Source organism: Pan paniscus, chromosome 8 (genome assembly GCF_029289425.2).
Source record: "Pan paniscus chromosome 8, NHGRI_mPanPan1-v2.0_pri, whole genome shotgun sequence".
In the NCBI taxonomy this organism is placed as follows: domain Eukaryota; kingdom Metazoa; phylum Chordata; class Mammalia; order Primates; family Hominidae; genus Pan; species Pan paniscus.
Window position 1 is genome coordinate 61,843,861 of NC_073257.2, and position 22,506 is coordinate 61,866,366.

Sequence of the window (22,506 nt, forward strand, 5' to 3'; positions counted from 1 at the left end):
GCCCTGTTCAATACTTTTATATGACTGGCAGCACAGCAGGTTTATTTACACCAGCATCACCATAAACGTGCAAGCAATACATTGCGCTATGAAGTTATGACAGCTACGATGTCACTAGGCAATAGGAATTTTTCAGGTCCATTATAATCTTATGGGACCACTGTCATCTGTGTGGTCCCTCATGGACCAAGACATCATCATGTGACACGTGACTGTATGTGGATGGCACATGAATCATGAGACCAGATAAGAGTACCTTGAGGCAACGTGTAAAGGGAGAAGACAGGCCAAGCTCTGGGGCCTCTACCATGGAGAGGACAAGCACAAGCAACCACCAAAGGAGACTGAGAAAGAACAGGCCACTGGGGTAGGAGGAAAACTGGGAACGAGAGAATGCACGAAAACCAAGAAAGGAGATATGTCAAGAAGCAGGGAGGGGTTTGATGTGTTTATCCCACATACTGCCTAGGACCACTTTAAAAACTAAACAAAGTAAGAGCTCCTATGGGGCATGATGGGGCATGCCCTCTGCGCCACCATTATTATTATTCAAAGTTAGTGGCTGGGCTCGGTGGCTCACACCTGTAATCACAGCACTTTGGGATGCCAAGGCAGAAGGATCACCTGAGGTCAGGAGTTCAAGACCAGCCTGGCCAACATGGTGAAACCCTGTCTCTACTAAAAATACAAAAATTAGCCAGGCATGGTGGCATGCGCCTGCAATCCCAGCTACTTGGGAGGCTGAGGCACAAGAATTGCTTGAACCCAGGAGGCAGAGGTTGCAGTGAGCTGAGATTGTATCACTGCACTCCAGCCTGGGTGACTGAGCAAGACTCCGTCTCAAAAAAAAAAAAAAAAAAAAAAACCACAGTGGGCCTTCAGGGCCCACTGTTCTCATGAAGCTCTGTTCCACTGTGGGCCTTTCTGTTCCAAATTGCTGGTGACCTTTTTTTTCTTTCTTTCTTTTTTTTTAGAGACAGCATCTTTCTCTGTCACCCAGGCTGGAGTGAAGTAAGCGTGATCACCTCTCACTACAGCCTTGAACTCCTGGGCTCAAGTGATCCTCCTGTCTCAGCCTCCCAAGTAGCTGGGTCTACAGGCACACACCACCATGCTTGGCTAATTTTATTTTAATTTTTGTAGAGATGGGGGTCTCACTGTGTTGCCCAGGCTGGTCTAGAACTTGAGGCCTCAAGCAGTGCTCCCTCCTTGGCCTCTGAAAGCACTGGGATTGCAGGCATGAGTGACCGTGCTCCAATTGCCAGTGACTTTTAACAAAAGAAAGAGCAATATGGCATCATTTCTCTCATGAAATCTAATTGGAATTGCAGAATACCAAGAAACTTCTAATGAAGTTCTAGAAGGATCAAATGGGAGAAGAAAATGAAGAAAAAGAACAAAAAGTTTACAAACATCATGCATGAGGGCAAGAATTTTCCCTAAGGATGCAGAAAACTGGTTGCCAGAGGAAGTGCAGAGGATCATCCCAACCTCATGAGGACATCAGACCCCAACATCACCTAGTTAGTCCTGGCTGCACATTGGATGATAAAAGGGATTATCTTATAAAGTAGTGGTTCAGCAGAAAGAACTGAGTAACTTTGGGTTTATTTATGAAAGAGCAGGCAGTATGAAACCATTGTTTCAAAAGGTAAAGCAATCCAGTCATTTCTAAACATCTCTATGCTTCTCCATGTCTTGAACAAGCCACAGTTAAACAGAGCTGCATGACAATGATGAGCTTCTCTGGTACTTGACTCTGCATGTTGTGTGTGTGTGTGTATGTGTGTGTGTGTATGTGTGTGTGAGAGAGAGAGAGAGAGAAAGAGAGAGACAGAGAGAGAGAAAGGTACAGAGATTCCCATATAACCCCTTCCCCCACACATGTACAGCCTTTCCCTTGTCAACATCTCCCCCCTCCATTTGTTGTAATTGATGAATGGCAGTGACACATCATTGTCACCCAAAATCCACAGTTTACATCAGGGTCCACGCTTGGTGTTATATATTCTATGGGTTTTTGTAAGTGTATAATGGCATGTACCCATCATTACAGTGTCACACAGTGACACAGAGTTATATCACTACCCTGAAAATCCTCTGTGCTCTGCCTGTTCATCCTTCCCTGCCACCAACCCCTAGCAACCACCAACCTTTTTACTATCTCCACAGTTTTGCCTTTTTCTGAGCATCATATGAACGGAATCATACAGTATGTAGCCTTTTCAGAGTGGCTTCTTTCTCTTAGTAATATGCATTTGAGTTTTCTCTATGTCTTTTCATGACTTGATAGCTCATTTCTTCTTGGTGCTAAATAATATTCCATTGTCTGGATGTACCACAGCTAATCCATCCACCTACTGAAGGACATCTTGATTGCTTCCAATTTATAAATAAAACTGCTATGAACATCCATGTGGTAATGCTTTTTCAACTCCTTTGGGTGAATAGAATACGAAGGAGCACAGTTACTGGGTTGTCTGGTATATTTAGCTTTGTGAGACACCACCAAGCTGGGCCTGGCACAGTGAGTCATGCCTTAACCCCAGCGTTTGGGGAGGCTAAGGTGAGGGGAAGACTTGAGGCCAGGAGTTTGAGAGCAGCCTGAAATTAAATTTTTTTTTCAAAAAGGAAACCACCTGTCTTAAGCCATTCTTGTATTGCTGTAAAGAAATGCCTGAGGCTGGGTAATTTGTAAAGAAAAGAGGTTTTAATTGGCTCACAGTTCTGCAGCTGTACAGGAAGCACCACCTACTGGCACCATCATTTGCTTAGCTTCTGGGGAGGCCTCAGGGAGCTTTTACTCATGGTCGAAAGCAAAGCTGGAGCAGCCCCTTCACATAGTCAGAGCAGGAGCAAGAGAGAGAGGGGGTGGGGGAGGTGCCACATACTTTTAAACAACCAGATCTCATGAGTGCTCACTTACTATCACAAGGACACCACCAAGCCACAAGCGATTCACCCTCATGGTCCAAATACCTCCCACCAGGCCCCACCTCCAACACTGGGGTTTACAACTCAACATGAGATTTGGGCGGGACATATATCCAAACTATATCACAAACAAACTGCCTTCCAAAGTGCCTGCTCTGGCTGGGCATGGTGGTTCACACCTGTAATCCCAGCAATTCAGGAGGCCGAGGCAGGCAGATCACTTGAGGTCAGTTCGAGAATAGCCTGGCCAACATGCTGAAATCCTGTCTGTACTAAAAATACAAAAATTAGCCCAGCGTGGTGGCACAAGCCAGTAATCCCAGCTACTGAGGCAGGAGAATTGCTTGAACCTGGGATGCGGAGGTTGCGGTGAGCCAAGATTGCACCACTGCACTGCAGCCTGGGAGACAGAGCAAGACTCTGTCTCAAAAAAAAAAAAAAAAAAAACAAAGTGCTTGTTCCATGTTGCATCCCCACCTGCAACGAATGAGAGTTCCTGTTGATCCACCTCCTCACCAGCATTTGGTGTTGCTATGTTCTGAAGATTTGCCATTCTAGTAGGTGCATAATAGTCAAAACCAGATTTTGAAATGAAGTAACAAGGAACATATTTACCCTCCCACTTGGAACAATAAAAGATCCAGTCAAAATACATGAAACCATGGACTTCAACACATTGGACATCAGGCAATGAAGGACGGGAATTCCTGAAAGACGGGGAAAATGAGATGAACACTAGGTTCCTCAGCTCAGAACCTTGAGAGAGTTTCTAGCCTGCCGGGGGTGGGGCGGGGTGGAGGGCGCGCCAAGTAGAACTGGAAGACTGGTTTGAGAACATGCAGCTGAGAGCCTGGAGCAACTAAGCTAGAGTTCATAGGACAGAGAGCCAAAGAAGAGAGCACTGAAGAGAGCAAAGAGAGAGGTTTAGAGCATTTAGCAGAGTACTGATCGGCATGTGTGTGTAAGGAAATTACCCAGCTATGGGGAAAGAATTATCCAAAATGATTAGAAGGAGCAATGCCCCCTGCTCACGCTGAGACAGGAATAGTGCCTTTTCCTACCAGGCCAACTGGAAAACCTCATGCTTTCACAGTAGGAGACTCAGGAACGTCTTGCCTCAGTAGTACAAAATAATCAGACCGAGACTGGGCACTGATCCACACCCACCAAACAAATCATAAATCAAGACTTAAAAGATCAAGCTGTCTCTGAATTAACTGCATTCCAGAACAAAGCTCTAGAAGATTTATAGGAATGGAAAATGTTCAGCATCCAGTAAGGCAAACTCTCTTTTTTGACGTCCAAAAAAAAAAAAAAAAAAGAAAGGATTACCAGGCATTCACAGAGGCAGGAAAACATGACCATAATTAGAATAAGGAAGTTATTTTTTTAAAAAGACCCAAGTGAAATTCCTGAGATGAAAACTACTTTCATGGGATTAATGGCCGGGATTAATGGCAGAATAGGCACTGCAGAAGAAAAGATTATTGAACTTAAATACACTGTAACAAAAACTACCCAAAATGAAGAGAAAAATAAATTTTAAAAATAAAAAGAATATCAGTGAGTTTTAGGACAACTTTAAGCATCTTAATAAATGTGTAACTGGAGTCTCTGAAAGGGCAGGGTTAGGCAGAAAATATTTGGTAAATAATGGCTGAAAAGATTCCAAAGTTGATGAAAACTATGAATGCACAGATTCATGAAGCTCACCAAACCCCAAGCTTAAGAAACATGAAGAAAACTACACCAAGGCATATTATAATTGAATTGCTTGCAGTGAGCCCAGATCATGCCACTGCACTCCAGCCTGAGCGACAGAGCGAGACTCCATCTCAAAAAAACAAAACAAAACAAAAAAAACAGTGATAAAGAGAAGATCTTAAAAGCAACCAGAAGAAAAAGACATGGTATGTACAGAGAACAAAGATAAGGACAACTGTAGTTTTCTCTTTGGAAACAGTGCAAGCAGAAACACAGTGGAAATATCTTTAAGCACTGATAGAAAAAAATAATAATTTCAATTTCTAAACGCCCCCACAAATCTTTCCAAAAGAAAGGTGACATAAAGACTTTTCCAACATATGAAAGCTGAAAGAATTCATCATGAGTAGACACAAACTGCAAGAAACAGTAATGGAAATTCTTCAAGCAGAAGTAAAATTATACCAAAGAGAAATCTGGATATACACAAAGAACTGAAGAGCACCAGAAATAGTGACTACATGAATAAATGAGTAAGACTTTTTTACTATTTAATTTGCTTTAAAATATAAATTGTTTAAACAAAATAATGACAATGTATTGTGTAAAATGTGACAACAACATAAAGGCCAGAGGGAGACAGTACCATAGAAGAATCTTAGACTATATGTCAGAGTTTCTCAAACACAGCACCATTGACATTTTGGGCCAGATAATTTTCCACTGTGAAAAACTATCCTGTGCATTGTAGGATTTTAGCAGGATCCCTGGCTTGTACCCACTAAAGGCCCCTAGTCCCTGCATATCGTCAATAATCCTCTGGAAGACAAAATTGTTCCCAGCTGAAAATCAATGCTATATGAGGAAAGGTTTAATATCACTTGACAATAGATGGTGATAAGTTAAAAATATACATAATAAATTCTAGAGCAAGTACTAAAATAATGAAATAAAGAGATAATAGGCCAACAGATAAAACAAAATTGAGCATTAGAAAACATTCAATCCAAAGAAGGCATAAAAAGAGTTTAAAAGAACACATTAGATGGGATACACAGAAAACAAGGAAGGGTGACAGTCTTAAACCTAACTATGTTCAAAAAATCACATTAGATGTATATGGTTTAAATACCCAATTAAAAGGTAGAGAGTGTCAAACTGAATAAAAAATCAATACTAAATGACATGCTGCCTAAAACAAATGCACTTTAAATATGAAGACAGAAACAGATTAAGAGTCAGGATGGAAAAAAAGATATATAACACTAACACCAGTCAAAGAAAGCTACAGTGGCTGTATCAACATAAGACAAAGACTTCAGAGCAAAAAATAATATTAGGGATGAGGAAGGTCATTTCATAAAGACAAAGGGGTCAATTTCCCAAGAGGACATAATAATAATAAACATGTTTGCCCCTAATAAGGGAGCTTCAGAATCACGAAGTAAAAGCTGATAGAACTGCAATGAAAAGTAGCCAGATCTACAGTTATGAATATTAATACTCTTCCTCAATAATTGATAGAATAAGCAGGCAGGAAATCAGCAAAGATATAGTAGAGTTAAATATTCTCAATCAACATGACCTGTTTGACACTTATGGAATGCTCCATGGCAAAGTGTTCTTTCTTCTCCAGTGGTTGCAGAACATTTACTAAGATATTCTGGGAAACAAAATTGGTCTCAATAAATCCCAAAATATTCCAGTCATATAAACTATGTTCTCCCAACAAAATGGAATTAAATTAAGAACCAATATCAGAAAGATGTCTGAAAACTCTCCAAATATTTGGAAATTATATAACAAACTTCTAAATAATCTGTGGGTCCAGAAGAAATCAAAGAGAAGGTAGAAAGTATCTTGAATTTAATAAAAATGAAAGCACAACTTATCCGAATTTTGGGGATGCCAGTAAAACAGTACCTAGTGGGTAAGAAAGGTCTCAAATCAGTGACCTCAGTTTTCATTTTAAGAAAGTAGAAACATTTAATATGGGTCAAATTAAATTCAAAGCCAAAGAAAAGGAAAGAATAAGGATCAATGGAGAAGTCAATTACCATTGAAAACAGAAAAACAGAGAGAAAATGAAACCAAAAGCTGGTTCTCTAGGAAGATCAGTAACCTTGGTAAACTTCTAGCCAAGCTGATCAGGAAAAATGAGAGAAGACACAAATTACCAAGGTTAGAAATAGGAATGCTGATATCAGTATAGATTATACAGGTATTAAAACAATAATAAGAGAATATTATGAACAATTTTATGCCAATAAATTCATGACCTAGATTAAGTGGACAAATTCTGGACAAATTTTGGCTATATTTCTGCTATTGCCTTATCATTTTTCAACTTCTAAATGTTGGAGCACACAAGATTGCCTTCGGCAATGTTCTCTTTTCAGCCCAACCAGCAAATAGGTCCCCAAAAATCACAGGGAAATTTGAGATGAAAACATAAACATAACATATAAAAACTTATGGGATGCAGAAAACACAGTGCTCAGAGAGAAAGGTACAACCATACATACCTACATTAAAAGAGAAGAAAGATATCAAATCAACAACTTAACTGTGTGCATTAAATAACTACAAAAATCAGAGCAAACCAAACACAAACCTAACAGAAGAAAGGAAATAATAAATACAAAGCAGATGAAATAGAAACAAAAAAACAACAGAGAGAATCAACAAAACAAGAAGTTGCTTATTTGAAAGTAAAATACTAAGAAACCTTTAGCTAGACTAAGTAAAAGAGACAATGCAAATACTTAAAATGAGAAATGAAAATGGGTACATTACTACTGCTTTACAGAAATAGTAAGGATTACAAAATAATACTATAAACAACTGTTGTATTAGTCCATTTTCACACTGCTGTAAAGAATACCTGAGACTGGGTAATTTACAAAAGAAAGAGGTTTAATTTACTCACAGTTCCACATGGCTAGGGAGGCCTCAGGCTTACAATCGTGGCAGAAGAGGAAACAGAAGCGAGTACCTTCTTAGAAAGATGGCAGGAGAGAGAGCGGGCAAAGGGGGAAGAGCCCCTTATGAAACCATCAGATCTTGTGAGAACACACTCACTACGATGAGAACAGCATGGGGGAAACTGCCCCCCACGATCCAATCACCTCCCACCAGGTCCCTCCCTCAACACGTGGATTACAGTTCGAGATTTGGATGGGGACACAGAGCCAAACCATATCAGTTGTACACCAACAAATTTGATAACCCGAATGAATGGGACAGATTGAAATTACCAAATTATCAAAACAGGCTCACGAAGATCTCACAACAACAATCTGCATAATCAACAGAACTATAAGAAGAAAAGAGATTGAATCAGTAATCAAAAACCTCCCAAAAAAGAAAAGCCCAGGACCATCACCATATTCACTAGTGAATTCTACAAAATATTTTAGGAAGAATTAATACCTTTTTTCAAAATCTTCTCCCCAAAATAGAAAGGACACCTCCTAACTCATTCTATGAGGTCATATTTATCCTGATACCAAAGTCAAACAGACAACACCCTACAAGAAGAGAAAACCACAGATCAATATTCCTTATGAATACAAATGCAAAACTCTCAACACTAGTAAACTAAACCCAAAAGCATGTTAAAAGAAATATACACCATGACCATATGCAATATATTCAAGGGATGCAAGAATGTTTCAACAAGAAAATTAAGCAATGTAATAAACAACATTATGAGAATAAATGGGAAAAAAAACCACATGATCATCTCAGTTGATGAAGAAAACACATTTCACCAAATCTGACACCCTTGCATGATAACAACACTAAGAAAACTAGGAATAGAAAGGAACTTCCTCAAAATAATAAAAGGCATTTATGAAAAAACAACAGCTAACATCATAATGGTGATAAACTGAAAACTTCTCCCCTGCTGTGGTTTAAATGCATGTGTCACCTTCAAATACATATGTTGGAACTTAACACCCAAAGTGGTGATATTAAGAGGTGAGGTCCTTGGGGTGATTAGGCCATAAGGGATCCAGTCTCATGAATGGGATTAATGACCTTATGAAAGGGCTTGAGGGAAAGAGTTTCTCCCTTCAGCTCCTCCCACCATGTGGGGACAGAGCAATTGTCCCCTCTGGACAATGCAGCGACATGGCACCATCTTGGAAACAGACAGTGAGCCCCTACCAGACACCAAATTTGCTAGTGTCTTGATCTTGGACTTCCCAGCTTCCAGAAGTATAAGAAATAAATTTCTGTTCTTTATAAATTACCCAGTCTAAACTGTTTTGTTATTCTAGCTTGAATGGACAAAGGCACCCTCAAAATCAGGAACAAGACAAGGAGCACCTTTTCTTCTCCCTCTTTTGCCACTGCTATTCAGCATTGTCCTAGAATTTCTAGCCAGAGCAAATAGGAAAGAAAAAGAAATAAAAGTTATCCAAGTTGGAAAAGAAGAAGTAAAACTATACCTATTCATAGGTGGCATAATTCTATACATAAGAAATCCCAAATAAATGAATGCAGCAAAGTGTAGGATACAAGATCAACACACAAAAATCAGTGGTATTTTAAACACCAGCAATGAACAATCTGAAAAGAAAATTAAGGAAACATTCCGCTATGATTAAATGCTTCTCCTCTCTAACACTATGTTGAAACTTAATGCAACAGTATTAAGATGTGGGGCCTTTTAGAGGTGATTGTGTCGTGAGGGCTCTGCCATTAACCACTAATAGGTTAATAGGTTAATGAGCTATTACAGGGGTGGGTTAGTTATGACGAGAGTGAGTCTGTTATAAAAGCCACTTTGGCATGCTCTAGCTCCCTCTCCATGTGATGCCCAGTGCTGCTGCAAAATTCTGCGGAGTCCACACCAGCAAGAAGATCCTCACCAGATGTAGCCTCCAGAACAGTAAGAAAATCCAGCAAACCTACTACTAAGTACATATCCAAGGGAAATGAAACCAGTGTATTGAAGAGGTATCTGCATTCTCATGTTTATTGCAGCACTATTCACAATAGCCAAGATATGGAACCAACCTAGGTGTCCATCAATTGATAAATGGATAAATAAAATGTGGTATAAATACACAATGGAATACTATTTAGCATAAAAATGAATGATATTCTGTCACTGGTGATGACATGGAGGGACCTGGAGGACATTATATTAAGTGAAATAAGCCAGGCACAAAAAAACCAACACTGCATGATCTCACTCAGGTGGAATCTACAAAATGTTGATCTCATAGAAATAGAGAGCAGAAAAGTGGTTACCAGAGGATGGGGAGGACAAGGGGTGGGGAGGTGGAGAGAAGTTGGTCAACAGGTACAAAGTTACAGTTAGATTGGAGGAATCAGTTCTGGTGTTCTATTGCACAATAGAGTGACTATAGTTAACAATCATATATTGTATATTTCAAAATAAGAGGATTTTTAATATCTTTACCGCAAACAAATAATAAATGTTTGAGGTAATAGATTTGCTAATCATCCTGATTTGATTATTGCACAATGTATACATGTATCAAAACAGCACACTGTGCCCCATAAATAATAATTGATTATTATATATCAATTACAAATAAAATACATCTTTTAAAAAGTACTATAAAAGGTTGGGCATGGTGGCTCACGCCTGTAATCTCAGCACTTTGAGTCAGGGGGATCACCTGAGGCCAGGAGTTCAAGACCAGCCTGGCCAACATGTTGAAACCCCGTCGCTACTAAAAAATACAAAAATTAGCCAGATGTGGTGGTGCATGCCTGTAATCCCAGCTACTCGGGAGGCTGAGGCAGGAGAATCACTTGAACCCAGGAGGCAGAGGTTGCAGTGAGCTGAGATTATGCCACTGCAGTCCAGCCTGGGCAACAGAGTGAGACTGTCTCAAAAAACAAACAAACAAACAAACAAATAAAAGTTCTATAAAAGATAAATATATTTTCTTCATAAATTACCCAGTCTTGGCCGGGTGTGGTGGCTCACGCCTGTAATCCCAGCACTTTGGGAGGCCAAGGTGGGCAGATGACCTGAGGTCAGGAGTTCCAGACCAGCCTGGCCAACATGGTGAAACCCTGTTTCTATTAAAAATACAAAAAGTTAGCCGGGTGTGGTGGTGGGCACCTGTAGTCCCAGCTACTTGGGAGGCTGAGGCAGGAAAATCACTTGAACCCAGGAGGCAGAGGCTGCAGTGAGCCCAGATTGGGCCACTGCACTCCAGCCTGGGCAGCAGAATGAAACTCATCTCAAAAAATAAAAGACAAACAAACAAACAAGTAAATAAATTACTCACTCTCAATTATTCAGTTATAGCAACAGAAAACAGACTAAGACAAATTTACAATAGCATCAAAAAGAATAAAATACCTAGGAATAAATCTAACCAAGAACATGTACAACTTGTACACTGAAAACTACAAAAACATTTCTGAAAGAAATTAAAGAATACTTAAAAAAAATTTCCATATTCAAGGATGATTCTTAAGATGGCAATACTACTCAAAATTATCTACAGATTCATTATAATTCCTATCAAAATTCCAATGGCCTTTTTTGCAGAAATGGAAAACCTGATCCTAAATTCATATGGAATTAAAGAGCCCCATATTGACAAAGCAACCTTGAAAAAGAAGAATAAAGTTCAAGGACTCACATTTCCTGATTTGAAAACATACCATGAAACTACAATAATCAAAAGATCGTGGTAATGCCAGAAGTGTATACATTTACACCAGTGGAATAGAATTGAGAATCTTAGAAATAAAGAGATGTCTGTGGCTAGCTAACTGATTTTTAACAAGAGTGTCAAGGCTACTCAATGGGTAAAGAATAGTCTCTGCAACAAAGTGTGCTGAGACAACTGGATATTCACATGCAAATGAAGGACATTTGATCCTTACTTCATACCATATACAAAATTTAACACGAAAATGGATGAAAGACCTATATGTAAGAGCCAAAACTATACAACTCTTAGAAGAAAACATAGGTTAAATCATCATGACATTGGATTCACATTAGTTTCTTAGATATGACACCAAAAGCATAAACAACGAAAGAAAAAATAGATAAATTACATTTTATCAAAATTTAAAATGTTCATGTTTCAAAGGACACCACCAAGAAAGTGAAGACAGTCCACAGAAGGGGAGAAAATATTTGCAAATTGTATGTCTAATAAAACTCTAGTATCCAGAATATATAGAGAACTTCTACAATTCAATAAGAAAAAGACAGACAACCCAATTTTCAAATGGGCAAAGGACTTGAATACACATTTCTCCAAAGAATACATACAAATAGCCAATGGGCACATCAAAAGATGCTCAACACCATTAGTCATTAGGGAAACGCAAATCAAAACCACAAAATGGCACCACTTCACACCCACTACAGTGAGTACAATTTTTTTAAAACTAGAAAATAATAAGTGTTGGTAAGGATGTGGAGAAAATTGGAACACACGTGCATTACTGGTGGGAATGTAAAGGGTACAGCTGCTGTGGAAAACAGTTTGGTAGTTGTGGACAAAAAGTTAAATATTAAATTTAAACTGAATTGAACATGGACACAAACAATGGTCACCAAGTCCCAGAACAGGTTGTGTGAGCCCCTTGAGGCATTCACCCAGCACTGTTTTGGACAAATCTCTATTTCAATCTATTCCTATATGTTAGTTATTGAAAAACAACAGACAATCCCCAGAACAAGTTGACCTTTTTGTGTTCCTTAATCCCAGTCATGAAGGTCCCTCGTGACTGGACCTCAGGCCAAACAACTCATTACAAAAAGACCTAGGGTCCCAGACCGCACCAAAGCTTCATGAGACCTTTCCTCATCAGTGCACAGACAAGTGGCTGACTCTGGAGCCCAGACTGCTGCTTCCCAGTCTGGTGGTGAAACCTCCATAGTCTGGTGAGTGTAGTGGCCAACTCTGGAACCCAGGCTGTTGCTTTGCGGTCTGGTGATGAATCCCGATAGTCTACTGAGTGTAAATATGTATATATCTTTTCCCTTCTCCCCTTCCCATTGCAATTTGCTTATTATATCAATTTGCTTATTATATCATTTTCTTATTATATCTGCATTGCCATTTACGTGGGAGAAAGGTCGTTTACCCTTAAAGGTATTGTGTGTGTGTCTTTTCTTCTCCCCTTGCATGTTTCCACACAGAACAGTGGTTCCTCAAAAATTCAAATACAGAATTCCATATGACCTAGCAATTCAAATTCTAGTTATATACCCTAAAGAATTGAAACTGGTACTTAAACAAATACTTGTACACTAATATTCATAGCAGTACTACTTGCAGTGGCAAAAGGTGGGAACAACCTAAATGTCCATCAATGGATGATAGATAAGCAGTGGGGAGGGGGGATAGAGAGTGACAGTCTAATAGATACAAAGTTTTCTTTGGGGGTGATAAAAATATTTTGCCATGTTATAGAGGTGTTGGTTACATAATATTACAAACATACTAAATGTCACTTTTAAATGGTTTCTTTTATATTATGTGAATTGTGCCTCAATAAAATATCTATCTGGCTGGGCTCGGTGGCTCACACCTGTAATCCCAGAACTTTGGGAGGCCGAGGCAGGTGGATCACCTGAGGTCAGGAGTTCGAGATCAGCCTGACCAACATGGTGAAACCCTGTCTTTACTAAAAATACAAAAATTAGCTGGGTGTGGTGGTGGGCACCTGTAATTCCAGCTACTTGGGAGGCTGAGGCAGGAGAATCACTTGAACCTGGGAGGCAGAGGTTGCAGTGAGCCGAGATCATGCCATTGCACTCCAGCCTGGGTGACAGAGTGAGAATCCCTCTCAAAAAATAAAATAAGATATTTGTTTAAAATTTGATTATATATTTTCTAAAAGATCTACTCTTTTGCTGTGTAGAGAGTTGCATTAGTCAGGATAAGATAGTTTTGGTGCAGTGTGATGAAATCAGGATATTAGTTTTGGACATTTAAATTTGAAATGTTATAAGCTATCATAGTGTAGCTGTTGAATAGAAAGCTGAATATACATGTGTTGGAGTTCAAGAGCCAGGTCAGGCTGCAGAAAAAAATCAGGAATCACAGCATTTAGATAGTGTTTAAAGGTATAGGATTAGGTGAGATCACACTGATAGTGAAAATAGGTTGTTGTTATGAGGTCATCTTGAGTCACTTTTGGTAATTTGTATGCATATTAGTCCATTCTCACACTGCTATAAAGACATACCTTAGACTGGGTAATTTATATAAAGAAAAAGAGGTTTAATTGGCTCACTGTTCTGCAGGTCTGTACAGGCTTCTGCTTCTTGGGAGGCCTCAGGAAACTTACAATCATGGCAGAGGCAAAGGGGAAGCAGGCACATATTAACGTGGCTGGCAGGAAGGAGAGAGCAATGGGGGAAGTGCTACACACTTTCAAACAACCAGATCTTGTGAGAACTGTATCACGAGGCGGCACTAGGGGGATGGCGCTAAACCATTAGAAGCCACCCTCATGATCCCACCAGGCCCCACCTCCAACAATCAGGATTACAATTCAACATGAGATTTGGGTGGGGACACAGAGCCAAACCATATCAGTATGTGTCCCTTTCATATGGGTTATCTAATTTATAGGTGCACAATTATTCATAGTATTCTGTTATAATCCTTTTTACTTCTGTAAAGCAGTAGTAATGTATCCATTTTCATTACTGATTTTAGTTATTTGCATCTTTTCCTTTTTTTTCTTAGTCTAGCTAAAGGTTTGTCAATTTTGTTGCTCTTTTCAAATAATCAGTTTTTTGTTGTGTTGATTCTCTCTGTTGTGTTTCTAGTCTCTATTTCATTTGTCTCTGCTCTATATTTATTATTTCATTCCTTCTGTGAGCTTTGGGTTTGGTTTGCTCTGATTTTTCTAGTTATTTAATATATTACAGTTAAGTTGCTGAGCTCTCTCTGAGTGCTGTTTTTGCTGTATCCCCTACATTTTGGTATGTTGTGTTGATGTTTTCATCCATCTCTAAGTATTTTCTATTCCTCATACTTTGGAGGTATCTATTGGTTAAGAGTGTGTTGTTTAGTTTACACATATTTATAAACTTTTCAGTTTTCCTTCTGCTATTGATTTTTAGCTTTATTCCATTGTGGTCAAAGAAGATATTTTGTATGATTTCAAGCTTTTTAACTTATTGAGTTGCTTTATTACCTAACATGTTCTATTCTGGAGTGCAGTCAAGTGCACTTGAAAAGAATGTGTATTCTTCTGTTGTTGGGTAGAGTGTTCTGTAGATGTATGTTAAGTCTAGTTAGATCTTTAGTGTTGCTGAAGTCCTCTATTTAATTATAGTTTTCTATTCATTATTTAAAGTAAGTATTCGAAGTCTCCAGCTATTATTATGGAAATATTTTGCTTTTTAATTCTGTTAATGTCTGCTCCATTTAATTTAGGGTTCTCTTGATTGATGTGCATATGTTTATAATTGTTACATCTTCTTGATTAATTGACCCCTTTATCAATGCACAATGACTTTCTTTGTCCCTTGTAATGATTTTTGACTTAAAGACTATTTTTTCTGATATTAGTGTAGCCATCCTAGCTTTGTTTTGGTTATTATTTGCATAGAATATCTTTCTCTATCTTCCCATGTTCAACTCACTTGTGTCTTTCGATCTAAAGTGAGTTTTCCATATACAGCCTTCAGTTGGATTGTTTTCTTAATTCATTCTGCCAATCTCTGCCTTTTGATTGGAGACTTTAATCAATTTACATTTAAAGTTATTACTGATAAGAAAGGACTTATTTCAGCCATTTTGCCATTTTTTCTGTATGTTTTACACTTTTTTGCTCCTTATTTCCTCCATTACTAATTTCTTCTGTTTAGTTTATTTTTTGGAGTGTACCTCTTTGATTCCTTTCTTATTTTTTTTTCTGTAATATATATTATATATATTAATTTCTGTAATATATATTCTGTTATATATTATATATTACAGAAAAGTAAGATATATATTATATATTACAGAAAAGTAAGATATATATTATATATTACAGAAAAGTAAGATATATATTATATATATATTACTTTTGCACCAACTGGTGCCATTCCACTTCTGGAACTAGAAGTCCCATATAGTTCCAGAAGTGGAATAGCACCAGTTGGTGCAAGCTCATAGTAACAGCCATGGGTTTGAGCAGGCACTGCATGATACAGATGGGAACCTGTGGGGTCTAGGAAGTTGGGCTGCTGCGAGGCAGTGAGGAGGATAACATTCATTCCTGACTGTTCCTGCCTCACCCCACCCAGTCCTTCCCCACTGGGTGCTCATGACCCCACAAAAGAAGGTAGATTACAAAAAGGGACATTTTTCAGGCTTTGAGTCTCAAAGCGTAAGAAGGCCCTTAGATTCTGCCTGCCACCATCAGGTGGAGCTTCACAGGGGAGGGACTCACTGAAAGATAATCGTTGACAGACGAATAGGATTTCATGGACAAGAAAAACATGGTGGATAAGAATAAGGATTCCACCACCTCTCCTTACTTCACCACCAGCCTCCCATCAATCAGGACCCCATTACCAAGGCTAACAGGAAAAAGAGGAGTTGGGGGGAACAACGAGAGAGTAGATTTGAGCAGATCCCAAAGAGGGGGTCCTGCAAGTTGCTCGCAGGCTGAGACTGAGGGAAACATAAGAATACAGGTAAGTGTGTTGGGTCTCTGAGCAGAGGCAAGCTAAGCCTGTATCCAGGTAAGACTCTGGAGATGTAGCAGGGGTGTTCTCAAGAGAAATGATCACATCAGGCTGGGCATCGTGGCTCATGCCTGTAATCCCAGCACTTTGGGAGGCTGAGGCAGGCAGATCACTTGAGGTTAGGAGTTCAAGACCAGCCTGGCCAACATGGCAAAATGGCGTCACTACTAAAAATACAAAAATTAGCCAGGCGTGGTGGCGCGCACCTGTAGTTCTAGTTACTCGGGAGGCTGAGGTATGAGAATTGCTTGAACTCGGGAGGCAGAAGTTGCAGTGAGCCAAGATTGCACCACTGCACTCAAGCCTGGGTGACAGAGTGAGACCCTGTCAAAGAAAAAAAGAAAGGAAAGAAGGAAGGAAGGAAAGAAAAAAAGAAAGAAAGAGAGAAAGAAAGAGAGAGGGAGAGAGGGAGAGAGGGAGGGATGGAGGGAAGGAAGGAAAGAATAAAAGAAAGAAAGAGAGAGGGAGAGAGGGAGAGAGGGAGGGATGGAGGGAAGGAGGAAGGAAGGGAGGGAGGGAGGGAGGGAGGGAGGAAGGAAGGAAGGGTTGCATTGGACGTCTAAGCAGAGGGAATCTTAGGTAATCTCTCAACAGAAGAATTCCTGAGAGCCAAAATCAGCCCAGAAGGGGCAGGAAGGTAGCCAGCCAGACCCTAAGAGGTCATGAGGTCACACAACAGGGATGAAGGATGCCACCCTCCCCACTCCATGACATGCACAGACAAATGATACCAAGAAGCAGAAGCCCTCTCTTCTCCAAATTCCAGCCTCAGCTATAAGGGAAGAGAGAAGGTCCTGTGTTGGCCAAGATTAGGATTCTTGCACTTCATCAGAGTGGGGGTTGGAATTAGAATAAAGAAGATTTCTATTTCCTGCATGCCTGAGTAGTGGCTACAATTTGTGCTCATTGCTGTAGAATGCAAGACAGGTAGTAGAGGCAGATGTGAGAGGGCGGAGACAGGATGTGCACTGGAGAGAAAGACATGGCGGGGCAGACAGCACCAGTTTTCCAGACTCCGCGACCAGTGCCTACCCAGAGTTATGTACCTCTCAAGGTTCCCATAGCCTGTTGGGGTGTGGTGAGGCAGGCAGGGATGCTCTGAGCATCTGTCAGGCTGGCATCTGGTCTCAGCTCTGAGTTGCAGAATGAGAGAGCTGCTGCCAAGACCCCCTTTTTGTTTCTTTTTTCACCTTTCCTTGACTCAACAGCAAATGAATGGATCAATGCAGTGAAATAACCAGGAAGTGACCACTCCTGGCTCATCTATCCGTTCATTCAAGGAACTGTGTCCCAGGCAGCAGTGTAGGGAGGTGCTGATTCTGCCTGGCACCACCAGGGGGAGCTTCACAGAGGAGGGATTCATTGAAAGGGGAACCTTGAAAGGTGAACAGGATTTCATGGACGAGACAGGGTAGGGTGAGTGGCTCTACATCCAGACACATGAGGAAAGGCTGTTGAGTCTGGAATCTGGACAGAAGGGCCATGGCCCATTTTCCTCTGTGTTCCCATCACCCAGTAGAGAAATCGACGGAAGGAGGACAGATGGTCAGACAGATAAATGGGTAAAGGAGTCAGTGGAGGGATGGTTGCACTATGGCTATTTCAAGCAAGGTGGAAAAGACTCAAGAAACACAAGAAGCAAGTTAAAGTCTCTAATACAGTCAGCCTAGGTGCCAACTCAACCTCATTTCAAGCTTGCCCCTCTGTGTGCAATGCCCTGCTCCATGGCTCAGTGTGATGAGCTCCAGCTGAGGCCGAGAGCCAGCGTGGTGTGGTGGACGCACAGGCCTCAGCTCAGCCCAGCCTCCCCTCCACCCCTTGCATCATCACACCCAGCCCTGCTCAACTCCGCATGGGTCTTGAACTGGCAGACTCCTTTCATATGGGCTGTCCCTCCTCCTGGAAAATCACTACCCTCTCCATGTCCACTGAACTCTGATTTATTCTTAGATCCATTTGGGGACCCAAAAGGGAGTCTTCACTATATTGTATGGGTGACCCTCCCTACCACTGCCCAGCTGTTAGGGGATTGCTTCTCTGCCTTTGTAGCTGTTCTCTACTCTCCCCTCGAGAACATGCGGGGTTATTCTACTTTTCTGGGGATATTCGGCTTAGCCATAGTTCCTTGGGAAACCTTCCCTGATTCTCCCACACTGGAGGAGTTGCTACTTCCTGGGTGCTCAAAGAACAACCTGTGTTTCCCACATTCAAGTGTCTATCCCACCACACCCAAGTCACATCACTCTGAGTGGCATGGCCAGGATCTGGACAGCAGCCGGTCTGAGATGAGGGCCCAGGCACTCAGTGAGTGACAGTGCTCTCTGCCTTATCTCCAAGGACCAACAGGGAGCAGGGGGCTGTATTGTCAGCTGCCCCACAGTCATCCTGCACACAAGCAACCTCTAGCCCAGTGGCTTACAGCAGGCTACAGTAAGCTGAGATCACGCCACTGTACTCCAGGCTGGGCAACAGAGTGAGACTCCATATCAAAAAAAAAAAGAAGAAAAAAGAAATAATCAGTACAAAATACAATAGGTAAATAATCACAGATAAAATTTTTAATTGACTAAACCATGGATAAAGTAATAGTTCATAAAGAAAACTTGCAGAGGCAGGAGTTACATTGGCAAAATTTGATAAGAAGTTTTAAGGCCCAATGGATAAATCAAATCTTCATTGAGAGACCTATAAGAAAGATAATTTATCCCAGTGAAGATACTTTCAGTGAAATAAAAATTAAAATGAACAACCAGATGAATGAACGAAATTGAGGCAAACCCGAGAAAGAGCACGTCATTCTCAGGAGTGACCAGATGGTGGCAGCAAACACCAGTGATGGAATCAGCCCAGCCAAGGTTCTGGAAGTGTGGTCTTCCCACTAGTACCGGAAAGTGTAGAATCATCCCAGGCAAGGACAAACAACACGCTGCTGCGAACGTGTTAGAAAGGCAAATCCCGAACCCACTGAATCAGTAACTGCTAGGAATGAGGCCCAGCAATCTGCATTTTGAGAAGCTCTCCAGGTGATTCTGGTGCACACTCAGGTTTACCCCAAGAGCAGTTAAACCCTGCAGCCAAGCACAGGGCTATTTTCTCCAACATTAGCAGGTGCTACTCGAGGAGTCGATTATGTGTTTATTTTACCAAACAGTTTCTGCCTAGCCACTAAACTGCTTTTTTTGAAAGAAACAAAATGCAGGCAGCTCTCTGTGAGACTCAGGTGCCTGCTGCAGTCAACCTTGAGTCCAGTCTGAAACAGGGACGGGGGGTGGTCTGAGCCCTGTGTCTGCAAGAATAGCCCTGAGGCTGGCCACCCTTGCCCCAGCTGTCCTGCTGGCCTGGGCACTGTGGCCGCCGTCTCCACCTGTCTCCTCCTTTCCTGCCTCTTGCTTCTCACACTGATTCCCTGGAGCTGCTGGTTTTCTGTTGGTCTTGGGTCTCCTCTTGGGAAGAGACCCTATAATCTACCCTGGGGAATGGGGTTTGCATTTCTGGCTCTTGGCTCCTCCCAGCCCCGGCACTGGAGGTCAAACGTTATGCACCACAGAGCTCTCTTTCCATGGGTCCCCAGCTGATAAATTAGAGGAAAAACCCAAACAGGGCCCTCCTACTCCACCAGCTCTGTCCTCGTTCCTCCCACAAAAGGCCGAGTGATACCCTCAGTCACACCCAATGAGGGTGTTCCACCTGGGGTGCCTGGAGGGAGGTGAAGAGATGATGACATGACCCCCAAAGCCTTAGAACAGAAGTCTGGATACAGCAGCTGACAGAGCATGGTCTGTGGAGGAGAACAGATCTGGCCCAGTCTCAGTCCGTCACTTCCTGCAGGGTTCATCCAAGTCACCAAACGTCACCGAGACTCCATTGCTATTGAGGCCTCAGTTTGCAAATCTTTGAAATGAAGCCAAACCTACATTTCTCACAGTTCACTAAATGAGCAAGCATGTAAATGCCCAGCACAGCGAGTCACACATGGTAGGGCCCCCGTACATGGACATCCTTCCCTTCCCTCAGGAAGCAGTGAGTTTCCTGTGCCTCGCAGTTTAGGAGCAGAAAGGGCCTCCCATTTTGTCAGAAACATTGTGGAGCATAGATTACAAACTCAAATGGCTATAGGATGCAGGAGAATCACAGAAACCAGTGCAGTAGCTGGATGGGGCCCGTGAGAAACGGGAGGGTGTATGCTGGGTCTAAAGGGATCAGCGGGGCAGCTACCGGGCTAGTATGCGGCCTAGAGTCACCAGACTTTCTTGTTTTTCAAGAGAAGCTGGAAACATGGATGTGGGTGTGAAGCCCTGGCTACAGCCCGCCACTTCTGTTCTACTCAACTGTAGCAGAGGGGACCCAGGCCCAGGTCCCTCCTGCTGTGGCCTGTTGCAGCTGGCACCTGGGAGTCTCCTGGGCTTTGCAGCTTGACTCCAGCACCCACTTACAAGAGATCTAGGAGCCTCTTCTCCATCTGTAAAAGGGAGCTACTCGTCGTATTGACTTCACCAGTGCAATGGCAGTTGTGAAAGGGTTTTGAGACTGCATCCATAGTGGGGTGTTCCTGTCAACCAGGGAGAGCAAAGCACATCTAATAAGGACTCCCAGGGAGGCACCATTAGAGCCCAACACAGTCAGGTTTGTTACCTTGATGCAATGAGAGAGACTGCACAGTGCACACCCGGGAGCATGGGGCATCCCCCAAGAGGAGTAACAGGCGACTACAGGATGGGGGAAGGGTGGAGCACAGGGACAGATTTACATAAAACAGGGCTGTAGGGAAGGGCTCTGCTGAGAGATGGACCTTGGCTCCTATGCCCCTGGAAGCTACAAAGTTAAGATCAATGTGGCAGATTGTGTCTGAGGTCCCTTACCTGGAGTTCTGCAGCTGGGTTGGAAATGGAGGCTGTTTCTCTGAGCCACAGTGAGCCCCTGACTTGGGTCCTCCAGAGACTACTGGGAGGTCCCATTCTCACTTAGGATTCCAAGCAGCCCAGTGTCTGGCTGTCTAAGATTTCAGAGAAAAAGGTTTCTCAGCACCTCATCTTCTGTGGTTCTACAGATGTGGGGTCCTAACAACAGTAGGTGCCCCTCCAGCGCCGTCCAGGTTCCCCTCTCAAAGTTGCATGCAGCCAGCTCAGCCCACTCCCTCCTGCTCCTGCTGCTGTGGGCAGCCACCCATCTCTATTCCCCACTTCCTCAAATGTGCCCTCCACCTCTGTGCTTTCCTGGATCCTGGATCTCCTTTTCTGTGTTTGTTTGTTTTGTTGTGTTGCTTTTTGTTTTTCAGAGACAGGGTCTGTCTCTGGAGTGCAGTGGCTGGAGTGCAATGGCACGATCCTAGCACACCACAGCCTCAACCTCCTGACCTCAAGTGATCTGCCCACCTCAGCCTCCCAAAGTGCTGGGATTACAGGCATGAACCACTGTACCTGGCCAGGATCCTGGCTTTCTCTGGGGACACCATCCCTTTCCTGCCCTCCCTCTGGGTTAATTCAATAGCCCCTCCAGGGCCTCTGAGTACCAGCATCTGCCACCTCCAGGTCCCCATCAGAGGTGACCATGTATCCCGGGTTGGCTACATGTCATGGAATGGATGGTCACCCAGCTCCGTGGAAGCAGAAAACACCCAGAGACCTCCTCTGCATTAAAGCGTGGGTCTCTGGGCATGCTTCTCCCTCCTCTCCCCCCTTCCTGAGACCAGCAGAGTGTCAGACACCGGAAGCGTCCCCATCTCTTCTCCCATCCTCCTGCAGGGTCCTCAGGCCCTGCCCCACTCCAGCCAGCAGCAGGTGCTAGGCCCGCATGGCCAGACTCCCTCTTCTTTCCAGCTGACATCCAGCTGTTTCCTCACCCATCCCCACTTTGTTCCCTCCCCACATGTACCCTCATGTGGCATCCATTCCAGGGAGGGGGTACAGAGAGTAAACATAGTCCATAAACTATGTCGCACATCAGATGGGGAGACACACTGGAAAAAACTAAAGCATCCAAGGGGGCTAAGAAGTGCTGGTATGCGGTTTTAGACAAGGCCATCCTGGAAGCCTTCATTAACAAGGATGGATGGCAGGGAGGTGAGGGAAAGAGACAGCAGATGGGTTCCCTTCCAGGCAGAGGAAGGGCCCAGGCAAAGGACCAGAGGTGGACAGTGGGGTATGCTGAGCAGC